Source organism: Triticum dicoccoides, chromosome 3B (genome assembly GCF_002162155.2).
Source record: "Triticum dicoccoides isolate Atlit2015 ecotype Zavitan chromosome 3B, WEW_v2.0, whole genome shotgun sequence".
Classification (NCBI taxonomy): Eukaryota; Viridiplantae; Streptophyta; class Magnoliopsida; order Poales; family Poaceae; genus Triticum; species Triticum dicoccoides.
The window spans coordinates 58309059-58336830 of record NC_041385.1 but is presented as its reverse complement, the minus strand read 5'-3'; the positions used below and the strand labels follow the sequence as shown (position 1 = coordinate 58336830).

Here is a 27772-nt window from a genome sequence, read left to right as displayed (position 1 = left end):
TGGCAATCACGAGCAGTGGCGAAACTAGCAGCCAGTCACGCCTAGGGCTGAGCAAGCTTGAACTAGAAATTCTTGAAATTTTAAGTACTTTGTAGAAAGAAATTACAAGGGATCTTGGTACTAAGCCTAGGGCTATAGCCCTAGTTGCCCTAGGCTTGTCTCCGCCACTGCACGAGCACGATGACCAGAGTGGAAGCAGTTGTTGCACTTAATGGGATCGCGACAGTCCACAGCCCGGTGCCCTTTGGCGAGGTAGCGAAAGCAGTGACCTCCGAGCCAAGCAGGAGGTCTTCAACGATGTTTGAATGTTGAAGGTGGAAATGTCGGGCGTCGCAGACTACACCATGATTGCACTCTTTCCCAACCTACATCATCATCTCCATAGGAGCTCACTAGAACCTCATCGCCGAGCGCAGAACGAGGACCCCCTGGATGCGACAGTGGACGAGGGGAGCCGGCAGGAGTCAGGGACGGCCCGACGTCAGCGGCCTTCAGTGACGACGAAGTGGCATTGACAGGAGGCGGAGACGGCATTGCGTCAGCAGGTGGTTTGGTGTTTTCCCTAATTAGAAATAACTAATCAATAATAGTGGTTCTTTCTTTTTGATCTGAACTGAGAAAGCACAGCTGGTTCTTAATCTTAAGATGACCCAATTTTTCTATGATTTGTGCTCATGCTGCTCTATGTTTCGTTTTAAAGCTTCTTGCTGTCTTTTGGGTTGCATTACTGCTCTATGTTTCGTTTTAACATTTTATGTTTTTCTTTTCCTTCTTCTGGTCGGTTTCCACCTTTGCTCTTCCTTTATCTGTTTTTATGCTTCCCGGCCGCTACTGATTTGCAGACCTCTGTGTTGTTGCCTACAGTTGTGCGCGCTTTACCTTGGCTGGTCGAAGATGTGTCCGTTGGCCTATTGTTTGTTTCTTCATTCATGGATTTATAGGTATAAAGTATTGCTTTATTGTTGGGGAAGCCTTAGATGGAGGGTATCTACAGTTTCAAAGCTACATCACATTGTAGTAGGAAAAAATGTTATACATATTGTTCAAAGCTTCATTTTGGCTCATTAGATAGTTTATAGCTTTGTCACCAAAGGTAGGTTGTCACATATGGGATTCTTCTTGTGGAAGTTGTATACAGCCATTAGTCCCTGACAAAACAATAGCAGCTCATGTTACCATGATTAGGGAACCTTGGTCGTTTTTCTGAAACATGTCCATTTGCTATATGGTTCTGAAGTTTACAGATCATGTATTTGTATTATCGTATCTTTGCCCAAACCTTTGAGCATTTTTTTACCATATCTTTATTTTCTGTTGTAACTTTCTCCTGAAACTACTATTATATACGTATGAAGCCATCAGTGACCCACAATGAAATTGGATTGAGGATTATGTTGTCTAAACTTCTTCGGGTCTCCAAAACTGTGGTCTCTCTTACCCATCAACTCTTAAAAGGTGTTCACCTCGAGCATACAACCTTGCTGAAGCTACTTACATTGGGTTTATGCCGTTGTATCAAAACTTCAAAATTTGGATAAAATCTTCAGTGCCATCCTTTGTCTGCATATAAATCATCGTACATATTTATATGACATATTAGACTCATTGAAAATTTGATCAAGCTTACGTCCGTAGAAAGCTGATAAGAAATTAACTGTTCCATTCATTTTTGTATCTTACACATGTGTGGTGCCCCACGTTCATGGCTCATACCTGATCTATACATGAACCGAGAATCGTTCTTTTCTTCCTCAATGTGCTGATATGCTCTTCATTGACATATCATACCCTTTTCTGCATTATTCACATACTTTTTGCTAACAAAATATCCCAAACAATCTGGAAAATAGATAGCTTGGATGATGCGCATGTTATTAACTTCATACATTATTTTGAGGAAGAGTTCAATTGATGTATCAATTAACTTAGCCTAATAGCCCTATTCAGGTTCTTTATGTTCTGTGATAAAATAACATATCAATAAACTTAGCCTGATAGCCCTATTCAGATTTCTTACACAAGTTTGTGTTTGGTAAGCTTAATTATATTCAAATACATGACTTGCAATCAAGGATCTATGTGATGATTTACTGAGCTATTAAGCATCGTATTTGGCACGCTGGACCAACGGGAAGGACCAGGCAATGTGTGCCAAGGCGCACTCCCTATCAAGTAGGGATGGGAGATAGGAGTGGGTGATTGCGCTGGTGTTTCTCCACCCAGATGTCACGTGCAGCTATAAGTTGTCAATTTCTTCTGCTTTAATTTGATTGTTTAATTTTTGATATCATATTTTTGTTGGTGCAGCGCAACATTGTTATTTCATTCATAGTTGAATGGCCGCCGGAAAAAAATAAAATTAGCATCGTGATGTTTGTTCTAATTTCGGCCGTGTATTTAACAAATAAAATGTCCATTTGTTATTCATCTTTAGTGGCCAAATATACAGCAAATTAAAAAAAGGATATTTCCGTCGCCGGGACTTGAACCCGGGTCTCATTCCAATGTTTAGTATCCTAATTAACCACCTAGACTAATGTTTGACAAACAACAATCCACTTACCAGTAAGGGGGTTCTTTCTACTGCCTAGCATAGCCTAAAGCTCAGTTACTAGTTGTTGTGCTAGACTGTAAAACTGTGGTTCGATTATGGGATCAATAATAATTCCAGGGATCGGGTGCCGAAGATGTGCTAGTTTCTCCATCGTACACTGGTATGCATAGGCCAATGCTAAATTTTGTTGTTGTTGTTGTTGTCGTCGTCGTCGTGTCATGATATGCCAAACTTAGCTTTTGTGAGATCCATCCAATATACCGTTTGTTGTGCTAGGCAGAAACCTTTGGGAATCCATTCAACATTGATTTTCAGCCATAGAGGCAGCAAAACAGACGCCCAGAACCAGGACCAGGAGAATGAGATGAGGGTATCTCACTCACATCGCAAAAGCTCAGCTAGCCGGAGAGGGTATGTTTCTTGGATATCCATGCAGATCCCGTCACCCGGAGCTCTGCGCGGCTCTTTGCCGCCGCCAAAAGACGGAGCCAATATAAGACGACGTTGATCGTCGTCCGCTCGACGCCGCAGCGGCTACCTACGTGCCGGCGTGTGTGCACCTCGGTCGACCTCCGGCCGGAATCCCAATCCAATCTTTTCGTCCGCGGCATCGATCTGCCGGGATTGGGTTGGCTGTTCTTGCCTTTTCAAACCGGATATTTTGACCAGAGTATCTATTCTCATCATCTCTTTTTCTTTCTGCAAAAAGCAACCGACGGGTGTATGTTGAGGATATTCTGGTGTCTATGTTCTTTCTTCTACTATCTCTGAGCATAGTAGCTAGCTAGCTAGTATCCTGAACCATGAATATGCTGCTGCCGCCTTTGCATCATGATATGGTGTCTGATGCTGCAAAAAAGAAAGTTGATAACATGTTTTTTGTCGCTCTCGCTCATGATATGGTGCACTATCTAGGTCCGTAGCCGTTGGCGACGCTGTCAGGAACCGAATGCCAACTGTTTTGCAGCTACATAAATAGACGTCCGTGTCTTACAGCCCAATCAACCAACCAGACAAGCACAACGACTACGGTTTGCCGCGTCTCTGCACTTGCTTAGGTGACTCACTCACTGCCGACCATGGACAACTCTTCAGATTTTTTTCCGAAAAGGGGGTCTACCCAGCCTCTGCATCAAAAAGATGCATACGGCTCATCTTATTAATAAAAATATCCAGCAATAGTCTCCAAGTCTCGTAATAGGAAGTACACAAATGCTCACAAGAGCTAAACAAAAAGACAAAGCCACAATTGGCTGGCAAATAAAAATAGGAGCACTACATGTCTATCCTATTACATGGCCGCCATCCAAACCGGTTAAAAATATCCCGAGCTACTATCTCCCATCGGATAGACGCAGTAACCAAACGCTCCATGGCCTCCGTCGGAGTGAGTGGCGACCACATACGAATCAACGCAGTGGCCCTGAAGATAACCTGCAAAAAGTGAATGTTCGTTGTTCTGTTAAAAACCAAATCATTTCTGCAGTTTCAGACTGCCCATAATAAAGCACACACGCCTACACGAATGTGCCTCGCTGTATCCGAATCAATCCCATCGAGCCACGTCCCAAATAACGTGTTGATAGAAGTGGGCGAATTAATATTAAAAGTAATATGAATCGACCGCCACAGAATCTTGGCCAGCGGACAATCAAGAAAGAGGTGTTTGATAGTTTCGTTATGGTCACAAAAACTACATCTTGCAGAACCCACCCAGTTACGTTTTGCCAGATTATCCTTAGTCAAAATAACTTGTTCATGCACAAACCACATAAACACTTTGATTCTCAAAGGTACCTTCACTTTCCAAACGTGCTTCGAGGAAGGAATCACGCTAGAATTAATAACATCCAGATACATGGATTTGACCGAGAACACGCCGTTCTTAGTTAGTTTGCAACACAACTGACACGCCATTCTTAGTTAGTTTCCAACACAACTGATCTGACTACTGAGACAACTGGACATCCATCAATGTCTCACAAGATGAAGCCAGGCCTCCGAATGATTTCCCACTAGCGTCCTCCAAAAACGTATATTGAGGGGAGTGGATTGTAAAATGGTTGCAACATAGGCTTCTCTACGTTGAACAACGTTATACAAAGTAGGATATTGAAGTGCAAGGGGAATCTCCCCAAGCCACGTATCCTCCCAGAACCTCGTAGCAGCTCCATTTCCGACTAAGAACCTTGTCCTATTGAAAAAGAGTGGTTTGACTCTCATCAAGACTTTCCAAAATGGTGAGTCAGTCGGCCTCACTGTCACATGGGACAAGGTTTTAGGATGAAGATACTTATTTCGCAATATCTGAGCCCAAGTGGCCTCCGTCTCGGAGGAAAGTTTGAACAGCCACTTGCTAAGGAGGCATCTGTTTTTGACTTCCAGATTTTCAATACCTAGACCCCCTTGGTCCTTCGGCCTACAGATGATATCCCATTTAGCAAGCCTATACTTTCGTTTAAGCTCATCACTCTGCCAAAAGAATCGTGATCGATAGAAATCTAGCCCCTTCTTGACTCCCACCGGGACCTCGAAAAAGGATAGAAGAAACATAGGCATACTTGTGAGGACAGAATTAATCAAAATTAATCGCCTTCCATATGACATGAGCTTCCCTTTTCAACAGCTCAGTTTCTTCTCAAAGCGATCCTCAATGCATTTCCACTCTCTGTTAGTCAGCTTACGATGATGAATGGATATACCTAAATACGTGAATGGTAGCGTTCCCAATTCACATCCGAACAATTGTTTATAAGCCTCCTGGTCATCATTAGCTCTTCCAAAACAGAACAATTCGCTCTTGTGGAAGTTAATTTTTAACCCGGCCAATTGTTCAAATAAGCATAACACGATCTTCATGTTTCTCGCTTTCACCAAGTCGTGCTCCATGAAGATGATTGTATCATCAGCATACTGAAGGATGGAGATACCTCCATCAACTAAATGCGAAACAAGGCCACCTACCTGCCCCACATCCTTAGCCCGTCCTATTAAAATGGTTAGCATATCTACCACTATGTTGAATAGGATCGGTGACATTGGATCCCCTTGCCTTAACCATTTGTTTGTCTGGAAGTAGTGACCTATGTCATCATTCACTTTAATCCATACACTCCCTTTTTGCGTAAAGGATTCAATCTGGTTTCTCCAAGCCGGATCAAATCCTTTCATACACAAAGCCTGTTGAAGGAAAGGCCATTTAACTTTATCGTACGCTTTTTCAAAATCCACTTTAAAAACAACGCCATCTAGTTTTTTTGAGTGAATCTCATGGAGCCTTTCATTCAAGACGACAACCCCTTCAAGGATATTTCTATCTGGCATGAAAGCAGTCTGGGACGGTTGCACCACAAAATGCGCAATCTGCGTAAGTCTGTTCGTCCCAACCTTGATGAAGATTTTGAAACTAACATTAAGAAGACATATAGGCCTGAACTGCTCAATGCGAATGGCCTCTGTCTTCTTAGGAAGTAGAGTTATCGTTCCAAAATTCAGCTTAAACAATTGAAGTTGTCCAGCAAAAAGCTCATGGAACATCGAAATCAGGTCCCCCTTAATAAAGTGCCAACATTTTTTATAAAACTCCGCCGGAAACCCATCCGGACCTGGAGCCTTATGATTTTTCATTTGTGCGATGGGCTCAAACACTTTCTCCGTAAAAGGGGCAGTCAAAATCTCATTCTCGTCCGTCTCAAGTTGAGAAACATCCTCAACCCTTGACTCATCTAAGGATACAAAATTCTGTTCCGGAGGTCCAAACAACTGCTTATAATAGTTGATGATGTAAACTTTCAGATTTTCTTGACCAACTATCGGTACAGTGCCCACTGCTCTATCTTCTCCCCTACCATGCTTGGCCATTTTTTCAGTGCATGCAATCGTTAATTTGTCAGATCATTCCACCAAATTTTAGCATATTTTGTGTGTTTCTATGACATGGCAAGTTGAGATTACATTTTTTCAACAAAGGAAATATATTAATATCGCAAAGATATCAATTACACCCAGCCTCTGCAACAATGAAATGTCCTAAGGACATTACGGATGCACACAGCCAAAAAAATTAAAAAATAAAAAAAAGTTGAGATTACATTGTACGTCCTTGCACGTACGTACATGACTACGTGTGCCACATTGCACGATCACACGTACGGCAAAATATATAAGTTTTCTTCTTGCTGACGAGGGGTTCTTGGGTGTGTAGCCGTCACATGTGCGCGGCGTGCTACCGCCAGTTCAACCGGACGGAGCACCTGGTGGAGCACATGCGGTCGTCGCACCACTCCCACCATGAGCCCCGCTGCGGCGTCTGCGGCAAGCACTGCCGCTCCCTCGACGTCCTCCGCGACCACCTCGGCTTCGGCGCCTCCCTGCCCTCCAAGCCCGCCTGCGCCACCGCCTTCCAAGCCCGCGGCTGCTAGCTCTGCCTCGCCGTCTTCCCCACCGCCAATGCCCTCCGCGCCCCCTGCTCTGCATGCTGTAAGTGCATCTAGTGCCCCTTAGTGCTTTGGTGTATTGAAGACTTATAGGTTAAGGGACTGATGCATTTGTGAGTGTACACAGGTCTATAAGTCTATGAGGAGTTTGATATTTACAGAGAAAGTCGACCCCTAAAAATGAAGTTCTTCAATTGAAGACTTTGGATTTCTAAAGACTTTGAAAGTGAAGAAATTGGTGTGACCTTGAAGACTTGACAATCATTCGAGGAACATGAAGCGTGAAGACTTTTGTTTTTATAGTTTCATTTTCTCTTTCTTGATTCATAAGAAACACCGTACTATTAAAGGAGGTCGAAGAAATACTAAGGAAAAATTTCCATGTGATGCTCAACTCAAAATCCTACACCTACCAATCCCTTCGAGTGAAGCCATTAGAAATCTCATACAGTTCAGTAAATTTCTTCGGTAACAGAGACGAAGTTCTTCTGGTTGCTGGGGAATTTGTTCTGACTGAGGAGTTAGGAATTCGCCAGTGCAGATTGCCTACACAGTGAGGAACATGATAGCCCTGAGGAATTTGAGAGTCAAAATTCCGACCGTTATTGTGCTACGCGCCAGCTGTCCCAAAATATCTACCCACCTAACGGTCATATCATTGAAGGGCATTTATGTCTTATCATGTCGGGCTGCTCCCTAGGCTATAAATAGCCGCCCCCTACAACCACTAGCTGGTTGGCTGCTCCGAGAGAAACTGACACTTGTCATTTAAGAGCATCCCATCCTCCGAGGACTTTGAGCGAAAATCATCAAGTGAGGAAAACCCAAACCCAAACACCTTCAAACCCAAAGTGATTGAGCATCACTGAAGAGATTGATGCTGCATGGATCCGACGCTTGTTATCTTTGAAGACTGTGCTTCTTCCAGACGGTTAGGCGTCAAGGTCTAGAGCATCCAAGAGGAATTGTGGATCGCCGAGTGACCGAGTTTGTGAAGGTTTGGAAGTCACTTGAATACATACCACGAGTGATTGGGCGAGGTTTGTGTGACTTTAGCTCAAAGAGAATACGGTGAGGACTGTGTGTCCGGGACTGTGTGTCCTTTGGTTTAAATACCTAGCCGCTCCAACCAGATGTACAACTGAGACAATAGTTGGAACTGGTCTACCAAATCATTGTCTTCACCAAGCTTACTGGTTCTATTTACTCAACTCTTTCATTTCCTAATTTCTGTTGCTGTGTGCTTGTTCATATCTGTTTGAAGACTTTGACTGAAGACTTTCTCAATTTCCTCAGTTCAATTTCTTCAGTTTGTTCGTCTTCATCTTGTGTTATCCTGTGCTTACGCTTTCTGTACTCTGTTCTTGTCTTCATTTCATCATGATGACTATGCTAGTGCTCTGCTATGTTTACTTTTGAGTACTTATTCCGCTGCAAGTAGTACTTCATTTAGGAATTTCCTCACCAGCAAATTCCTCAATGAAGAATTCATAAAAATCGTCTATTCATCCCCCCTCTAGTCGATATAACGCACTTTCAATTGGTATCAGAGCGAGGTACTCCCTTGTTCTGTGTGATTTTGGTTTAACTGTCTGGAGTTTTAGTTATGTCAACCGCAGGTATGATCAAGGTCTCTGCTGGGTGTCTTACCTTCGATGGAACGGACTACCCCTACTAGAAGAGTAAGATGCGAATGCATCTTGAGGCAATTGATAACGATCTCTGGTATGTTGTGGAAAATGGTGTTCCCTCAGTCACACTTTCTCTGAATGCTACTGATGTAAAGAGATTCAAGCAACTCGATTCTCAAGCGAAGAATATCATATGTGGCCATCTGAGCAAAGGGCAGTATGGAAGAGTGAGTGCTTTGGAAACTGCTAAGCTTATGTGGGACAGGCTGTCCAAAGTGAATGAAGGAGTCTCAACTCAACGTGACTCTCGTGTTGACGTTCTTCGCAATCTCTTCAACCGCTTCAAAAGACTCGACAATGAAAATGTTCAGCAAACCTTCGATTGCCTCACTGACATCTCAAATGAGCTTCAAGCGCTTGGCGCCACTGACATCACCGACCATGAGGTGGTGAAGAAATTGCTGAGATCGCTCGATTCTTCATTTGATACTCTGGCACTGATGATTCAAGAATGTGCTGATTACAAGTCACTTGATCCCGCTGATATCCTCGAGAGGCTAAACACTCATGAGTTCCAGCTTGCTGAGAAGAGATATCTCTATGGTTCGAGCTATGGAAGATCACGTGCTCTGAAGGCCAAGGTTGTCTCTGAGTCTGAAGATGAAGACTCTGCTAGCAGCCTTGGTGATCCTGAAGAACTGAGCCAGGAACTAGCACTGCTCGTGAAGAAATTTCAGAAGTTCTCAACACATGGTCGCTTTGGAGAATCCTCAAGGAGTAATGATTCCTCATTCAGTGACTACAAGAAGAGGCTATGCCACAAATGCAAGAAACCTGATCACTAAATTCAAGATTGTCCTCAATGGGATAAGGAATCAAAGAAGAAGAAATACAAGGATTATAGTTCTGATGATGCAAAGAAGAAGAAGAAATCTTCAAAGTCTTCATCATCAAAATCCCCGAAGTCTTCATCTCACAAGAAGAGCAGCTCCAAGAAGGCTCGGACATTCATTGGCAAGGAAATGGACTCTGAGACTGAATCTGAGGAACATGAGGATGAGGAGGCATCTGAGGAGTCCGAGTCTGGTGTGGCGAGCCTAGCTCTCGCTACTGCATTCGTCAGCAAGTCTATCTTCAACTCTGAAGAAAATGGCATCACCAACAAGGCTGATGAAGGCAATGATGACTATGCTCCCACCTATTGCTTCATGGCAAAGGGTGCCAAGGTAACTAAATACGCCTCCTCTGAATCTAGTGAGGATGAATCTGATGAAAACCTCAAGCCCAACTACTCTAAACTTGCTAAGATTGCTGTGAAACAAAAAAAGGCTTTTGAAAAGGTTCAAAACATGCTAGATAAAAGTGATGATATGTTGGGTGAAGAAATGGATCGCACTAAAACCTTGACTGAAAATCTTCAGAGACTTTAGTCCAAGTTTGACAACCTTCAAGGTCATCATAACACTCTCTTATCTGATCACGAGAAGCTTTCTTATGAATTTCTTCAAAGAAAGCAAGATCTTGAGAAGCTAAGGGTGAGTTATGAAGATCTTCAGAAGGAGCGCGATTCATTACTTCTCAACAAATCAGCGCTACTCAGGAAGAATTTGTTCCTCCATGTCTGAAATGCATTGAACGTGAATCTACTAATTCTTCACATGAATGTTCAAATGCTTCTAATGCTACAAATTCGTCACCTGTCTCTGCTATCACTAATTCCTCATCTGAGGACATTGCTAGTATCATTGATGATGCAGGGCTGAAGGAATTGTCCATGACAGGCATGTACAAAAGCCTCAAAGGGCATCAGACTCTTTGTGATGTGCTTAAAAACAGATTCTCAACAGTAACCCTAGGAAAGAGGGTATTGCCTTTGAGAGGAAACTCAATGCTGATGGAACATATTGGAAGCCTGAGAAGTACCCCAAAACCTCCTGGGTTACAGCAAAGGGACCTCCAATTGATCCATCCAATTTATCTGGCTTTACATGTGAATCTCCTCATTTTTCTGATGAGTCATTTGACTCCAACTATAAACTGTTCAAGAATCAGAATGGTGAAGTATTTGCTAGATATGTTGGCACTAACTGCAGGAACGGTTCCCCTATGAAGAAAATCTGGGTTCCCAAAAGTTGCCTTGAAAGTCTTCAGGTGAATGTCCTCATGACACCACCTGTGAAGAATAGGAACTCGAGATCAAATTCTTCATATGGATCATACGGACAAAATTCCTTACGTGGATCAAATTCCTCAAAAGGATCAAAGTCCTCATATGATTATCATCGTGCTAACCCCTCTGTGTCGCAGGTAAAGGCTCAGGGCTATGAATATGAGCATTATTCTTCTAACCATTATGTTCATAAGTCCTCGAAGAATTTCTCTGCTTATTCATATGTTTATCCTAACCCCTCTTATGTGAAACGAAGTGGACTGGCTTCTATGCCACCTTTCTCATATGGTGCTCGCAGAGTGATGAATTCTTTGCCACCCCTTCAGATGTGGGTGGTGAAGAAAAAGAACTAATCTCTTATGCAGGGTTAGGTCTCCAGATGTGCTCAAAATGTCTGAAGAATTTGCTGGAGACCTGAACATTGCCTGAAAGGACGCGGGCTAATCATGAAGAAATGAATCTTCATTTCTCACGTCCTCATACTGTTTTATCGGTTCTTCTGCTTGATGAAATTGATCTGATGATATTGATGTCATATTCTTCACTGATGAAGTATATGAGTTCATAAGTTGCACTAATTCATCTGTAGGATCATCAACCCAAAGCCAATGAGTGGGTCCTCGATAGTGGATGTACGAATCACCTGACTGGTGACAAGAATCTATTGATGGATGCTCCCTTATCACTATTTCATCCGAAGCATATCATCTTCGCTGACGAAGGCAAAAGTCAGGTATTGGGTCTAGGTAAGGTTGCGATCTCAAAGGATCGACACATGGACAAAGTCATGCTTATCGAGTCCTTAGGATACAACCTCATGTCTGTATCAATGCTTTGTGATCTCGATATGGTTGCTGTCTTTGGCAAATATCGTTGTGTTGTGATCTTGGAAGCTGACAATTCCAAAGTCTTCAAAGGCTTTAGGAGAGGAGACTTGTATATTGTTGATTTCTCTACAGGACCACAACCGACCGTATGCCTACTTGCAAAAGCTTCAGAAGGCTGGCTATGGCATCAACGACTTAGTCATGCTGGCATGAGGAATTTGCACGCGCTTGCGAAGAAGAAGCATGTCATTGGCATTGAGAATGTCAAATTCCTCAAGGATCACTTATGCGGAGCTTGTGAAGCTGGAAAGATGACAAAGGCCAAGCATCCAGCGAAGACCATCATGACTACCTCTCAACCATTTGAATTGCTTCACATGGATCTCTTTGGTCCTAATCATTATTCCGCTATTACAAATGATCCATCTCTATATGGCTTTGTTATTGTTGATGATTATTCTCGTTACACATGGGTGCACATTGTCACTTACAAACATGAGGTGTAGGAAGTCTTCAAACGATTTTCCTCGAGGGCTTCAACCAACTTTGGTGTGAAGATCAAGCACATCAGAAGTGACAATGGGACTGAGTTCAAGAATTCTGGTCTTGATGACTATCTTGATGAACTTGGTATTACTCATGAGTTATCTGCTCCTTATACTCCTCAACAGAATGGCGTCGCAGAGCGCAAGAATAGAAATCTTGTTGAGATGGCTTGCACTATGCTTGATGAATACAAGACGCCTCGTTGTTTTTGGATTGAGGCAATTGATACTGCGTGCCACATCATCAACAGAGTATATCTTCACAAATTCTTCAAGGAGACTGCTTATGAACTCCTCACTGACAAGAAACCCAATGTGAGTTACTTCAAAGTCTTCGGTGCTAAATGTTGGATTAGAGATCCTCATCACAATTCTAAATTTGCACCGAAAGCACATGAGGGTTTTATGCTTGGTTACAGAAAGGACTCGCACACCTACAAAGTCTTCAACAACATTCTCCACAAGGTTGTTGAAACTATAGATGTGCGGTTTGATGAAACTAATGGCTCGCAAAGAGAGCACCTACCTTCTGTGTTAGATGAACCAGCACCTGAGGAATCTATCAAGTTCAAGGCTACTGAGGATGTCATTCCTACCAAAGAATCTGCTGAAGAATTCATTCCAGAACGTGAAGAACGTCGAGCTGGCGCACCTAAAGAAAATGGTGCTGAGGAAAATGCTCCTGAAGAAAATGCGGATCAAATTCCTCGAAGACAACCCGCTCATCCTCGCGTTGCAAACGAAGTGCAAGTCGAGAAGATCATCGATGACATTGAAGCACTAGGTCCTCTCACACGCTCAAAAGCTTCACATTTATCTAACTTTTGTGGGCACTTTGCTTTTGTCTTTATCACAGAGCCCACTAAGGTAGATGAAGCATTTCTGGAGCCTGAGTGGATTCAAGCTATGCAAGAAGAATTACATCAGTTTGAGCTCAACAACGTCTCGGAACTGGTCAATCGTCCAGATCCTCGCAAGCACAACATCATTGGCACAAAGTGGATCTACCACAACAAGCAAGATGAAAATGGCCTTGTGGTGAGGAATAAGGCATGGCTTGTAGCTCAAGGCTACACACAGGTTGAAGGAATTGATTTCGATGAAACTTTTGCACCTGTTGCTAGACTTGAGGCTATTCACATATTACTTGCTCATGCTAACCATCATGATATTATCTTACAATAAATGGATGTGAAAAGTGCATTCCTCAATGGTAAGCTTGAGGAAGAAGTATATGTTGCTCAACCCCCAGGTTTTGAAGATCCAAAGCATCCTGACAAAGTCTTCAGACTCAATAAGGCCCTGTATGGCCTCAAGCAGGCCCCTCGGGCGTGGTATGATACTTTGAAGGAATTCCTCATGAAGAAAGGCTTCGAACCCGGTTCACTCGACCCAACTCTTTTCACTAAATCTTATGATGGTGAACTGTTTGTGTGCCAAATTTATGTTGATGATATCATTTTTGGCTGTACTGACCAACATTATAGTGATGAATTTGCCTATATGATGAGTGAAGAATATCAAATGTCTATCATGGGAGAATTGAAATTCTTTTTAGGTCTTCAAATTCGTTAACAGCGCAATGGTATATTCATATCTCAGGAGAAATACCTCAAAGATGTATTGAGAAATCCGGCATGCAAGATTGCAAAGGGGTTAAAATTCCAATGCCCGCAAATGGCCATCTATGCACTGATGAAAATGGTAAAGACCTCGATCAAAAGGTATATGATACGTCTCCAACGTATCTATAATTTATGAAGCATTCATGCTATTTTATTATCTGTTTTGAATGATTACGGGCTTTATTATACACTTTTATATTACTTTTGGGACTAACCTACTAACCCGAGGCCCAACCCATATTGTTGTTTTATTGCCTGTTTCAGTATTTCAAAGGATGGGAATATCAAACAGAGTCCAAACAGAATGAAACCTTCGGCAACGTGATTTTTTGGAAGATTATCATCCTGGAGACTTGGAGTCCACGTCAGAAGATACTCGAGGAGCCCAGGACATAAGGGGCGCGCCCCCCTACTGGGCGCGCCCCCTGTCTCGTGGACCCCTCGAGCACCCCCCGACCGACTTCTTTCGCCTATATAAGCCTACGTACCCTAAAACCATCGAATATCAAGATAGATCGGGAGTTCCGCCACCGCAAGCCTCTATAGCCACCAAAAACCTCTTGGGAGCCTGTTCCGGCACCCTGCCGGAGGGGGATCCCATCACCGGTGGCCATCTTCATCATCTCGGCGCTCTCCATGACAAGGAGGCAGTAGTTAACCCTCGAGCCTGAGGGTATGTACCAGTAGCTATGTGTTTGATCTCTTTCTCTCTCATGTTCTCTCTCGTGTTCCCTCTATGGCATTCTCTTGATGTATCCCGAGCTTTGCTATTGTAGTTGGATCTTATGATGTTTCTCCCCCTCTACTCTCTTGTGATGAATTGAGTTTTCCCTTTGAAGTTATCTTATCGGATTGAGTCTTTTATGAGAACAGTTGATGTATGTCTTGTCGTGATTATTTGTGGTGACAATGGGATATGATGTGCCACTTGATGTATGTTTTGCTGACCAACTTGCGGGTTCCGCCCATGAACCTATGCATAGGGGTTGGCACACGTTCTTGACTCTCCGGTAGAAACTTTGGGGCACTCTTTGAAGTACTTTGTGTTGGTTGGATGAATCTGAGATTGTGTGATGCATATCGTATAATCATGCCCACGGATACTTGAGGTGACAATGGAGTATCTAGGTGACATTAGGTTTTTGGTTGATTTGTGTCTTAAGGTGTTATTCTAGTACAAACTCTTGAATAGATCGATCCGAAAGAATAACTTTGAGGTGGTTTCGTACCCTACCATAATCTCTACGTTTGTTCTCCGCTATTAGTGGCTTTGGAGTGACTCTTTGTTGCATGTTGAGGGATTGTTATATGATCTATCTATGTTATTATTGTTGAGAGAACTTGCATAGTGAAACTATGAACCTTAGGCCTTGTTTCCTATCATTGCAATACCGTTTACGCTCACTTTTATCATTAGTTAACTTGCTGTTTTTATAATTTCAGATTACAAATACCTTTATCTACCATCCATATTGCACTTGTATCACCATCTATTCACCGAACTAGTGCACCTATACAATTTACCATTGTATTGGGTGTGTTGGGGACACAAGAGACTCTTTGTTATTTGGTTGCAGGGTTGTTTGAGAGAGACCATCTTCATCCTACGCCTCCTACGGATTGATAAACCTTAGGTCATCCACTTGAGGGAAATTTGCTACTGTCCTACAAACCTGTGCACTTGCAGGCCCAACAACGTCTACAAGAAGAAGGTTGTGTAGTAGACATCAAGCTCTTTTCTGGCGCCGTTGCCGGGGAGGCTAGGTAAGCGGCACTCACACCCGTCAACTAAGCTCTTTTCTGGTGCCGTTGCCGGGGAGGTGAGTGCTTGAAGTTATATCTTTAGATCTTGCAATCGAATCTTTTTGTTTCTTGTTTTACCACTAGTTTAGTTTATAAAAGAAAACTACAAAAAAATGGAGTTAAGTTTGTCTCATATGCTTCGTCTTTTTAATATCTTTCATGAGTTTGATGGAAAGGAAAATTGTGCTCAAGTGCTAGAGGAAGAGTGCATTAAAATGCTTGATACTAAATCTTTGAATGATGAGCATGATTGCAATGTTGTTCGTATGAACTCTTTGAATATCCATAGTACTAATGATGATTGCACTAGTTATGATGAAAATGTCTCTTATAAGCATGTTGATCTTTGTGGAGTAGATTGGATTTGCATGGACACACGAAATAGAGAAAATAGATATTGCAAGAGGCATACGTATTTAAAAACTAAAGGTTTGCAAGAAAGCCTTGATGATTGTGCTGAAAGATTCAATATTTTTCGTGCCCCTTGTGAACTTTGCAATGAACATGGTCATTTAAATCTCCAATGTAAATTGTTTCATGATCTAATCATGTCCAAAAATTGTGATAACTTGATTACCCTTGCACATTATAAAGAGCTTAGTCTTCTTTTGGGGTATGAAGAATTGAAACGTTTAACTAAGGATCTTCTAGGTTTTGCCCTTAAGAAATTCCTTGATATTGATCTAGAGAAGATTTATTTGTATTGTACGGTGAATTGCATTGAAAATCCTTATATTGCCAATTACCTAAAGAAAAGAAAGCAAATAGAAGATGATGAGAATACTAATGAAAGGGAAGAGACTTCCCAATATCCTCCTATTGTTTCTTATGATGAATCAGGTAACGAGGAGGAGCCTTCTATTCAACCAATCTCATCAATAAGGAGCTCAAAGAGGAAGGTTGAACCCACACATAATGTGAATAAGAAAAAGAAAAGAAGGAGCAACAAAGGTAAAAAGGTATCCCTCCCAAATGATGTTGCTCCTACTACTCATTGCGATGATGATAATTGCTTTACTATTGGTGCTATCCATATTTTCAATGATGAGAGTGATTATGCTTATGATATGAAAGGGTCCAAGCTTGGGGAAGCTATGTTTGATGAGTATGAAATATTTGAGAATATATTTGCTGAAATTAATGTTTGTCCCAAGCTTGGGGATCCTACATTTAATGAAGATGATATTTTTAGCATCCCAAGTTTTGATATGCAAAGTTATTATGATGATAGCATGCCTTGTACCTATGATGATTATATTGATGAAAGTGGGTTTGGAAGAGTGTCAACTTTAGAAAGTAGTGATCTCACTATTTTGGAGTATGTTGAATTTTATTGTGATGAACATGAAAGTGGATTTGGAAGAGTGTCAACTTTATTTAGTGATTCCACTATCTTGGGAGAGGTTTCAATCGATTATGATGAGAACGAAGTTGCTACTTATGATGATTATTGTGATGAAACTTATTCTATAAAAAGTAGTGATGATTACATTTACAAATCTTGTCATGATTATGATTACCCTTTTTCTGAACATTACTCTTTTAATGTGGAAACAATTTTTAGTGTTCAAGTCTCTTATGATGCCCCCACTACTATTGATGAGAATAAATTTTCTTATGTGGAGAGTAGTAAATTTTCTATGCTTGTAGATCATGAAAAGAATGTTTTAGGTGCTGGTTATATTGTTGAATTCATTCATGATGCTACTGAAAATTATTATGAGGGAGGAATATATGTTTGTAGGAATTGCAATAATATCAAGTTTCCTCTCTATGTGGTGAAAATTTTGAAGTTATGCTTGTTTTGCCTTCCTATGCTAGTTGATTATTGTTACCATAAGTTGTTTGCTCACAAAATCCCTATGCATAGGGAGTGGGTTATACTTAAATGTGCTAGTCATATTCTTCATGATGCTCTCTTTATGTTTCAATTCATATGTTTTATGTGAGCATCATTGTCATCATCATGCCTAGCTAGAAAGGCATTAAAGAAAATCGCTTGTTGGGAGACAACCCAATATTTACCCTTACTGTTTTTGTGTGTCCACATTATTATGCTACTGTAGTAATCATGTTTTATAGCTTTTGTTTCAATAAAGTGCCAAGTAGAACCTTTGGAAAGACTTGGGTAAAGTCTATATGATCTTGCTGTAAAAAACAGAAACTTTAGCGCTCACGAGAATAGCTGCCATTTTTTTTACTGAAGAGTGCTTTTAGGTTGATTCTTTTTGAAGATGATTAATAGACAAATTCCTCAGGTCCACCTATTTATTTCAGAATTGTTTGAGTTCCATAAGTATACGTTTGATACAGATTACTACAGACTGTTCTGTTTTTTGACAGATTCTGTTTTCTATGTGTTGTTTGCTTATTTTGATGAATCTATGAGTAGTATCGGAGGGTATGAACCATAGAGAAGTTAGAATACAGTAGATATTACACCAATATGAATTTAGAATGAGTTCATTACAGTACCTAAGTGGTGATTTATTTTCTTATACTAACGGAGCTTGCGAGTTTTGTTTTGAGTTTTGTGTGGTTGAAGTTTTCAAGTTTTGAGTAGAGATTCGATGGACTATGGAATAAGGAGTGGAAAGAGCCTAAGCTTGGGGATGCCCAAGTCACCCCAAGGTAATATTCAAGGACAACTGAGGGAGTCCTGGATAAGGGGGTATCTGGACAGCCGGACTATATTCATCGTCCGGACTATAGAAGCGTCAAGATACAAGACTCAAGACTTCGACTCGTGTCTGGATGGAACTCTCCTTTGCGTGGAAGGAAAGCTTGGCGATCCGGATATTATGTTTCCTTCCTTGTAACTGACTCCATGTAAACCCTAGCTCTCCGGTGTCTATATAAACCGGAGAGGATGGTCCTTAGAAGGCCGATCACATTTACAATCATACCATCATAGGCTAGCTCTTAGGGTTTAGCCTCTACGATCTCGTGGTAGATCTACTCTTGTACTACTCATATATTCAATATTAATCAAGCAGGAAGTAGGGTTTTACCTCCATCGAGAGGGCCCGAACCTGGGTAAACATTGTGTCCCTTGCTTCCTGTTACCATCAGCCTAAGACGCACAGATCGGGACCCCCTACCCGAGATCCGCCGGTTTTGACACTGACATTGGTGCTTCCAGAGTTCCTCTGTGTCGTCGCTTCAAGTCTTGATGGCGTCTTCAATCGTCAACAACACAGTCCAGGGTGAGACTTTTCTCCCTGGACAGATCTTTGTGTTCGGCGGCTTCGCACTGCGGGCCAATTCGCTTGGCCAGTTGGAGCAGATCGATAGCTTCGCCCCTGGCCACCAGATCAGGTTCGGAAACTTGAGCTACACGGCAGATATCCGCGGAGACTTGATCTTCGACGGATTCGAGCCTGCGCCAAGAACGCCGGACAGTCACGACGAGCATGGCCTGGACCTGCTGTCGGACAATGCTCGGGACATCATCCCCGAAGCTGCCTCGGATCCACATCCAGGGCAGGTTACGTTGCCTATGGACGGAGGGCTGGACCCCGCCCCGCAGGCTGCACACTCATCGGCGGTGGAGCCGAACACAGGTCTCACCTCTGTGGGGGCCTGTAACCCTGGGCCCCTGGACTCTTATCCGGCTATTGGCCCTGGCCCGCACACTCTCGAGCCAGCCGAGCCAGGTTGGGCTCCGGTGATGGAGTTTACCATTGTGGACATCTTTCAGCACTCGCCTTTTGGCGACATGTTGAACTCATTAAAGTCTCTCTCTTTATCAGGAGGCTCTGAGCCGAACTATGTCCGGCTTGAGTGGGAAGCAGGCGACGAAGGAATTCCCTGCCCACCCACCACCCACTTTGTCGCCACGATCGATGATTTAACCGACGTGCTTGACTTCGACTTCGAAGACATCGACGGTATGGACGACGAGGCAGGAGACATACAGGAGCCACCGCTCATAGGGCGGTGGACAGCCACCTCTTCAAACGATATATACATGGTGGACACTCTGAATGAAACCAATGGCGATGAGGTAGTGGAGGACAACCCCTCGGGAGGGAAAGCAAAACATGGGCGTCCCCAACGCCACCCCAAACCCCGCCACATCAATACCGGCCCCGGAGATGATCCGGCTAGTGCCGAAGAGAAATACAGTCCTGATCAGCCCAACTTCAAGCAAGCCGGACAGGCCACGGTGGGATACTTGGAAAGGGACAACTATACACCCCCCTCCGAAGACGAGGTCAGCCTCGACAATGACGAATTCGGCGTGCCTGAACACCCAGTGGAACAAGTTCACTTTCAGCGATGACTCATAGCCACGGCAAAGAATCTGCAAAGGAAGCAAGAGCAGCTTAAAGCCGACCAAGATTTGCTAATGGATAGGTGGACCAAGATCCTGGCCACCAAAAAGTATGGACTCGACCGCCCTAATACAGGACACACGCGGCACACCCGGCTACCTCAACCTAAGCAGGAGAACCAAAGGCATACAAACCGACGTCCGCACACCACCACGGTCCAAGAAGGCAAGAAAGATACACGAAGAAGCAACCTCAAGCCCCGGCGCAATGGTCATAAACGGCAAATCAGGGAAGCTGGTATTAAGTTCAGCAAATCCCAGTCCGGTCAACGGACAAAGAACAACTCAAGCCTATTCAGCCCAAGCCACAAACTTGATCAGCCGTGCAAAATTCACAGTACTCCCAAAGGAACGGCTAAACATACTAATAGAGAATGCAAAATCTTCAAAACAAAGCGACCAGTCGTATGCCGGAAACAATGAAGGGAGGTGTCTCTCCAGGGTGCAAACAGTACGGCCGATCGCCCCACACCAGACAAACCACGACAATTCAATTGCGTACCCCCAGACCTAACAGTCGAGGGGCTCCTTAACTCATAAAGCCCCCGTGAGTATGAATGTACAAATAACACCTTCTACAAGGTGTCAGGCACAAAGGCCAGATTCACTGGCTAGCCGCCCTAACGGTTGTGTTTAGATAACCAAATAAGGTCGCGCCATCGGCGCATTCCCCCATACGATATCACACTGTATGCTAACAGGATGAACCATGTCGGCTGGATTCTACGTGGCAAATCATCAGGCCAGCACCGGTGATATACTCATGCCTGCGTGCAGCGCCAAGCCCCGCCCTTAGAAGCGTAAATCATACTGCTGCCAGAGCAGCAAGTTGTGCATGCCTGTTAATATTTTGATATGACAGCCAACTATCCAGACACCAGCTAAGGAGTCCATGCTGCTTCCTGGCATAGCGGATGAGGTCACTAGAGTCCGATAAAGAACCCTTAGACCAACCACAGGAGGGCGTTCGGCGGCCTCCGCACATTTACCTTCACAATCTAACCTCTATGCAGAACAGGTTTGGCGGCGTGGAGTGAGCCCGGACACACAAGGCGAGGACCATGCAGGTAGAAGGCAGTTTGGATTTACTTTCAATCCACTCACAACCCCCTCCAAGTCCGGCCATTACAGGTTCCGCCAAAAAACCATCTCTTTTTCATAATCATAAATCGCATTCATATGCATAGACATATCATATTACTATAATGCGTAGACTTAAATAAACATGCATCAGCCGTCGTTTATCATCGACGCCTCTTTGCCATAAAAACGGCAGCCACGCTTTGTGTTACGCCCGATTATGCCAGGGGCTCCACAGTACGGCAATAAAGTCTGACCACCTTCCCGGTCGCTCGGCACCCCGAACTTATAGCACTATATGCATCAGCTCCGAATCATGTCTTGGGTCATTTGTTGGGTTTGCCCGGCTCTCATGTTTTGGTACCTTACGTTCCGTTCCGTCGGCTAAGGTAGCACTGGGAGAACTACTGCGATTGTGTCCCGGTTCTGCCGGACGAGCACCTCAGTAGAGAAAGCAGAAAACCGACTGTCATGATGCGGCGAGAGCTGGTCAGCTGTTCGAGAGGTCGTAAAATCCTTAAAGATTTATTCCGCATAACGCCACTATAAAATGCAGATTGCGACGGATCGGTCTTCTGATCAGGTGCCACTAGAGCCCCTAGTCCAGCCTTTCGAACACTAGGGCTGCACCGACCATACTCGAATTCCTATGGCTAAGTGAGAGTAGTAAAGCCCTATAGTCCGATTGCCTAGTTCGTGGTGAGAAACACCTCCTTACAAGGACCCAATCATGGGATAAAGAGTGTTCAGAAACACCCCGAACACCCCCGTACTTCTCACGTGGGGGCTGAAGCCGACGACTGGCCAACTCTTAGAATTCACATACAATAAACAGCCGCAAAGGAAGAACATATGTTCAAACAAAACAGGTAACATATAATAAAAAGTGCCATTATCCCATATTACAAACGTTGTCAAAAACGCCCTCAGGGAAATATAACGTCTTTGGTGCACTTATCCGCCGCCAGGCGGGCACCCTTCATTACACCTTCATAATACAGTTCGGGCTTGCGATGCTCCTTACCCTCTGGTGGCCCCTCAGTTATCAGCTTCTCCGCATCAAGCTTACCCCAATGCACTTTTGCATGGGAAGCGCCATTCGCGCACCTTCTATACAGACTGATCGCTTGATAGTATCAAGCCGAGGACAGGCGCCCACAAGCCGTTTCACGAGTCCGAAGTAACTGCTTTCTGCAGGCCACAACCGGATAATCAAGTTCTTCATGGCTAGTTCGGCCGCCTGGCGCAGTTCGACCAGCTGCTTCAGCTGATCGATAAAAGGCACCGGATAGTTCGGCGCCAGATACCGCGACCAGAAGTCCCTCCCCGCAGACTCCCTCTCCTCGGTCCGGTAAAATTGGGCAGCATCTGATATGCTGCGAGGCAGATCCGCAAACGCTCTTGTAAAAACAAGAATTCAGCTTGCCGCTTAGAGTTCTCCGTGCTATAATGCAATAATGGCCATAGATTCAACATGCCTTACCAGCCGCAACTTTCTGGGCCTCTTGAATGTCCCATACAGCACCTCGGGCTTCTTCCCGAGCATCTTCCGCGGCTTGGAGAGCTTGGGCGAGTTCGGATTCTTTCCCTACTAAACTCTGCTCCAAGCTCTCGCTTTTCGTCACAGCATCCTGGAGCTCCCGCTCAGCCGTGACGACCCTGGCCTCGTATTTTTCCCGCAGGCCTGTTCGGCGGCAGCCCTCTCTTGGGCCTCAGCCGCTGCCTTCTTCAGTGCCTCATATTCGGCACTCTCTCGTAGGGCGCATAACACAAATACTTTTCAATAAGCACACTTATTCACTTGTGCGCAATGCAAGACAATGTTTAACATACCCTGTTTCTCTTCTAATTGCTTCTTCACACGGCCAAGTTCTGCTTCGGCCCATCCCAGGCTCTGCTTTAGTTCGGACACTTCCGCATCATGAGCGGCAGTCCTCTCCGCAGCTGCCTGTTTTCAAACAAATGTGTATACATCATTAAATAAAGGTTCCCATTACAAATAGAGGGTGTGATCCCCTGCCCGGCTTACTTTCGCTGGACAGTGTATCAGGGGTTACTCCTCATATCATGATAATCCTCCAAAGGTTCCTTAGAAACCATACCTCAAAAGCCTTTATAAGGCCAAGATATTCATCCCGCTTTCGGCAGCCTGAATCCTTCCAACCACCGCACCCATAAAGGTCCGATGTTCATCAACGACAGACGCGTTCTTTAACGCTGTCAACAGACCGCCCGGCAGCTCGGCATGGACTGAGATTGCCAGCAGAGTACACAAACCTCCCTCCATGGTGGACGGTGTTGGAAATATGCCCTAGAGGCAATAATAAAAGGATTATTACTATATTTCCTTGTTCATGATAATTGTCTTTTATTCATGCTATAATTGTGTTATCCGGAAATCGTAATACATGTGTGAATACATAGACCACAATATGTCCCTAGTGAGCCTCTAGTTGACTAGCCCGTTGATTAACAGATAGTCATGGTTTCCTGACTATGGACATTGGATGTCATTGATAACGGGATCACATCATTAGGAGAATGATGTGATGGACAAGACCCAATCCTAAGCATAGCACGAGATCATGTAGTTCGTTTGCTAGAGCTTTTCCAATGTCAAGTATCTTTTCCTTAGACCATGAGATCGTGTAACTCTCGGATACCGTAGGAGTGCTTTGGGTGTACCAAACGTCAGAACGTAACTGGGTGACTATAAAGGTATACTACGGGTATCTCCGAAAGTTTCTGTTGGGTTGACACGGATCGAGACTGGGATTTGTCACTCCGTATGACAGAGAGGTATCTCTGGGCCCACTCGGTAATGCATCATCATAATGAGCTCAAAGTGACCAAGTGTCTGGTCACAGGATCATGCATTATGGTACGAGTAAAGTGACTTGCAGGTAATGAGATTGAACAAGGTATTGGGATACTGACGATCGAATCTCGGGCAAGTAACATACCGATTGACAAAGGGAATTGTATACGGGATTGCTTGAATCCTCGACATCGTGGTTGATCCGATGAGATCATCGAGGAGCATGTAGGAGCCAACATGGGTATCCAGATCCCGCTGTTGGTTATTGACCGGAGAGCCATCTCGGTCATGTCTACGTGTCTCCCGAACCCATAGGGTCTACACACTTAAGGTTCGGTGACGCTAGGGTTGTAGAGATATTAGTATGCAGCAAACTGAAAGTTGTTCGGAGTCCCGGATGAGATCCCGGATGTCACGAGGAGTTCCGGAATGGTCCAGAGGTAAAGAATTATATATGGGAAGTCGAGTTTCAGCCATCGGGAAAGTTTCGGGGGTCACCGGTATTGTATCGGGACCACCGGAAGGGTCCCGGGGGTCCACCGGGTGTGGCCACCCATCCCGGAGGGCCCCATGGGCTGAAGTGGGAGGGGAACCAGCCCCTGGTGGGCTGGTGTGCCCCCCTTTGCCCCCCCTGCGCCTATGGTTGGGAACCCTAGGGGTGGGGGCGCCTCCACTTGCCTTGGGGGGCAAGCCACCCCCCTTGGCCGCCGCCCCCCTAGGAGATTCCATCTCCTAGGGCCGGCGCCCCCCTGGGGACCCTATATATAGAGGGGGGAGGGAGGGCAGCCGCGCCCTTGCACTTGGCGCCTCCCTTCCCCCTTGCTACACCCCTCCCTCCCGCAGACGCTTGGCGAAGCCCTGCCGGGATCCCTACTGCATCCACCACCACGCCGTCGTGCTACTGGATCTTCATCAACCTCTCCTTCCCCCTTGCTGGATCAAGAAGGAGGAGACGTCTCCCTGACCATACGTGTGTTGAATGCGGAGGTGCCGTCCGTTCGGCGCTAGGATCTCCGGTGATTTGGATCACGATGAGTACGACTCCCTCAATCCCGTTCCCTTGAACGCTTCCGCTCGATCTACAAGGGTATGTAGATGCACTCCTCTCTCTCGTTGCTAGATGAACTCATAGATTGATCTTGGTGAAACCGTAGAATTTTTTTTATTTTCTGCAACGTTCCCCAACAGTGGCATCATGAGTTAGGTCTATGCGTAGTTCTCTTTGCACGAGTAAAACACAAATTTGTTGTGGGCGTAGATGTTGTCAACTTTCTTGCCACTACTAGTCTTATTTTGCTTCAGCGGCATTGTGGGATAAAGCGGCCCGGACCGACCTTACACGTATGCTTATGTGAGACAGGTTCCACCGACTGACATGCACTAGTTGCATAAGGTGGCTAGCGGGTGTCTGTCTCTCCCACTTTAGTTGGAGCGGATTCGATGAAAAGGGTCCTTATGAAGGATAAATAGAAGTTGACAAATCACGTTGTGGCTTTTTCGTAAGTAAGAAAACGTTCTTGCTAGAACCCTATTGCAGCCACGTAAAAGATGCAACAACAATTAGAGGACGTCTAACTTGTTTTTGCAGCAATTGCTTTGTGATGTGATATGGCCAAAAGTTGTGATGAATGATGAATGATATATTGTGATGTATGAGATCATGTTCTTGTAATAGGAATCACGACTTGCATGTCGATGAGTATGACAACTGGCAGGAGCCATAGGAGTTGTCTTAATTATTGTATGACCTGCGTGTCAATGATTTAACGCCATGTAATTACTTTACTTTATTGCTAAACCGTTAGCCATAGTAGTAGAAGTAATAGTTGGCGAGCAACTTCATGGAGACACGATGATGGAGATCATGATGATGGACATCATAGTGTCATGCCGGTGACGAAGATGATCATGGAGCCCCGAAGATGGAGATCAAAGGAGCTATATGATATTGGCCATATCATGTCACTACTATTTGATTGCATGTGATGTTTATCATGTTTTTGCATCTTGTTTACTTAGAACTAGAGTAGTAAATAAGATGATCCCTCGTAATAATTTCAAGAAAGTGTTCCCCCTAACTGTGCGCTGTTGCAATAGTTCGTTGTTTCGAAGCACCACGTGATGATTGGGTGTGATAGATTCTAACGTTCACATACAATGGGTGTAAGACAGATTTACACATGCAAAACACTTAGGATAACTTGACAAGCCTAGCATGTACATACATGGCCTCGGAACACAGAGACCGAAAGGTCAAACATGAGTCGTATGGAAGATACGATCAACATGGAGATGTTCACCGATGATGACTAGTCCGTCTCACGTGATGACCGGACACGGCCTAGTCGACTCAGATCATGTAACACTTAGATGACTAGAGGGATGTCTAATCTGAGTGGGAGTTCATTAAATAATTTGATTAGATGAACTTAATTATCATGAACTTAGTCTAAAATCTTTGCAAAATGTCTTGTAGATCATATGGCCAACGCTCATGTCAACATGAACTTCAACGCGTTCCTAGAGAAAACCAAGCTGAAAGATGATGGCAGCAACTATACGGACTGGGTCCGGAACCTGAGGATCATCCTCATAGCTGCCAAGAAAGCATATGTCCTAGAAGGACCGCTAGGTGAAGCACCCATCCCAAAGAACCAAGACGTTATGAACGCTTGGCAGTCATGTGCTGATGATTACTCCCTTGTTCAGTGCGGCATGCTTTACAGCTTAGAACCGGGGCTCCAAAAGCGTATTGAGCAACACGGAGCATATGAGATGTTCGAGGAGCTGAAAATGGTTTTCCAAGATCATGCCCGGGTCGAGAGATATGAAGTCTCCGACAAGTTCTATAGTTGTAAGATGGAGGAAAATAGTTCTGTCAGTGAGCACATACTCAAAATGTCTGGGTTGCACAACCGCCTGTCCCAGCTGGACATTAACCTGCCGGACGAGGCGGTCATTGACAGAATCCTTCAGTCGCTGAAGTATTTTCTGAAGTATTTTCAATGCTGAAGTCAGCAGATGTAGAAATCAAAAAGGAACATCAAGTGTTGATGGTCAATAAAACCACTAAGTTCAAGAAAGGCAAGGGTAAGAAGAACTTCAAGAAGGACGGCAAGGATGTTGCCGCACCCGGTAAGACAGTTGCCGGGAAGAAGTCAAAGAATGGACCCAAGCCTGAGACTGCGTGCTTTTATTGCAAAGGGAAGGGTCACTGGAAGTGGAACTTCCTCAAATACTTAGCGGACAAGAAGGCCGGAAACACTAAAGGTATATGTGATATACATGTAATTGATGTGTACCTTACCAGTGCTCGTAGTAGCTCCTGGGTATTTGATACCGGTGCCGTTGCTCATATTTGTAACTCAAAGCAGGAGGTGCGGAATAAGCGGAGACTGGCGAAGGACGAGGTGACGATGCGCATCGGGAATGGTTCCAAGGTCGATGTGATCGACGTCGGCACGCTACCTCCACATTTACCCACGGGATTAGTTTTAAACCTCAATAATTGTTATTTAGTGCCAGCTTTGAGCATGAACATTGTATCTGGATCTCGTTTAATGCGAGATGGCTACTCATTTAAATCCGAGAATAATGGTTGTTCTATTTATATGAGAGATATGTTTTATGGTCATGCCCTGCTGGTCAATGGTTTATTCTTAGTGAATCTTGAACGTAATGTTACACCACTAGTAGAAAAAGGGCCTACAGTCCCGGTTGGTGAGGGCCTTTAGTCCCGGTTCATGAACCGGGACTAAAGGGTCGGTACTAATGCCCTGACCCTTTAGTCCCGGTTCAATCCAGAACCGGGACAGATGGGCCTCCACGTGGCCTGTCCGCTGAGCCCAGGCAGGAGGGCCTTTGGTCCCGGTTGGTGGCACCAACCGGGACCAATAGGCATCCACGCGTCAGCATTTCTGTGGCTGGGGTTTTTGTTTTTTTTTGAA

The 27772-nt window shown here is 44.3% G+C and overlaps 1 pseudogene; it reads left to right on the top strand.

Moving 5' to 3' along the window:
• LOC119279270 overlaps positions 1-27772 on the top strand; it is a 104928-nt pseudogene that overhangs the window by 16727 nt on the left and 60429 nt on the right.